Below are 2,001 nucleotides of genomic sequence, written 5' to 3'. Positions count from 1 at the left end.
CCTCTCGTTTCTTCCTCTCTCCTCCAATTCCTCTCTTATTCCATCTCCCTCGAGGGGTTGCGAATTTGATTCTACGATATATAATCTTCCGTAACGATCCAGCTTTATATATATATATATATATGTATATATGTATTTTCGATAGTTAATTTTTTTCTTTCTTTCTTTCTTTCTTTCTTTCTTTTAATCGGACACAAATTTTTAGAAAAGTACGAGGAAGAAAAGAAGGATCCTCTCCCTCTGTTCGAGCGTGGACCGAGGAGCGCGACAACGAGGATCACGGACGAGGAGGACGACGTGCACACACACACGGACACGGGCGATCCTCTCTCTCTCGGCTCTCCCAGTAGCTTCTCTTCCCGAACGGGAGGACGCCAGGCCCCAGACTACGCCGACTCCGAGCCACCGGCGCTGCGTCGGCGTCGGCGTCGGCGTAAAAAGCGACGGCTCGGGCGCAAGCCCGCCGCGGGAGCGCGCCGCGACGCGCCGCGAGGACGCCTCGACGCGTCCGGACGCGGCCGGACGTCCAGGAGTGGGGAGAGGCGACCAGCGACGAGGAGGAGCGCCCTTGGTGGGACAGAGATCGTGGAGAGGAAGAGGTGGGGAGGTGGAGACGGAGAGGGAACAGCTGATTTTGCTGTGGAAGGAGGGGCTGGGGGGGAGGAGGATAGAAGAAAAAAGAATTAGAGCGCGAGCTGATAAATAGAAAGGGAGAATCGGAGAGGAGGGAGAGAGAAGAAAGGTTGCGTTTATGGATGAGGTTTTTGGGTTGGAGATGAAGAAGATGGAGGAGAAATGAACCCTTTGCGGTGTTTGTGTTTGGAGGCCCGGAATCAAAATTTTCAAACGGTTGTGTAAAGAGAATTAATATAATGAAGAATAAAATTACCTCGATAATTTATTATTCAAAATGGAATAGCTGTAGTGTCAAAGATTATATGAAAATCAGTTATAACAGGTGCGAATAAATGTTATTCGAGCATTTTAAATAAAGTTATTAAGTTGAAGTAATCTTATTCGAAATTTTAACTGTTACTTTTTCAACGGACTATGTTTGGGGAAGCCGGTAGAGGGATTGCAAGTGGAACGAGATTAACTGGTTGGACAGTGATGATGAAATATTTGGCGGAGAAAGTAGTGGGGATAGTTTAAGTGGAGTAAGCAAGTGTATAGTAGATCTGTAGTAGAATTAAAGCCAATTGATTGGCAGAAAAGAATTTGCACGTTTGTTTGTGCAAAGAAAGTGGTGGATAAATTCTAATTGGAATAGGTTTATCTAGTTAAGTGACTTATGGTTGAACAAGTGTAAATTATATTCCAGATAGAATGGATTAAAGATTTAGCAAGGAAACTCGCGTGGAATAATTTTAATTGGAATAATCTTAGTTCAGAAGTCGGATTAAAACAGAGTTTCCAAACTGCTTAAAAACATTTAGATAGGAGAACGACGTTAAGTAGAACGAGTCTATCAAGTCTGATCACTGAATCTTTGTAACGGTATTTCGAAAGGACCACGAAAGAAACGAATACTAAAATATTCTTAAAAAAATCAATGTACAAAAAACTACTTTATTTTATACGTTTATCGATAATGTTCTCTTAATTGATTAAACTCTTTTATATCATTGATCGAAACGAAGAAATAAATAGGATTGAAAGAAAGAGAAAAAGCAATACGTAGGATCTAGAAAGGGAACAGTAGACAAAGCTAGGAAGACCCGTAATTCGTAAGCCTCTATTTATTCGGCTCGTTTTCGTTTCTACCTGTTATTCTACCTCGACCCTCTTCTTCGCCAGCTATCTACAGCCGCTGCTTCTCCTCAGCCAATCCTCTCTCTCTTTCTCTCTCTTTTTACACTGTATATTTTTGGGCGCTCGTTAGGAATTAGCGCTCGAAGGTCTCTTCTACTTATACTTCCTCCCCTTTCTCCACAGTGGAGGGATGTTCGAGAGGATCAACGTCGACTAGAACTTCAGTTGCATCATACAGGCGGAAACGAC

This window comes from Apis dorsata, unplaced genomic scaffold, assembly GCF_000469605.1.
Source record: "Apis dorsata unplaced genomic scaffold, Apis dorsata 1.3 scaffold_416, whole genome shotgun sequence".
Lineage (NCBI taxonomy): Eukaryota > Metazoa > Arthropoda > Insecta > Hymenoptera > Apidae > Apis > Apis dorsata.
The sequence above is the reverse complement of the archived record's forward strand: the minus strand, read 5'-3'. Positions refer to the sequence as shown.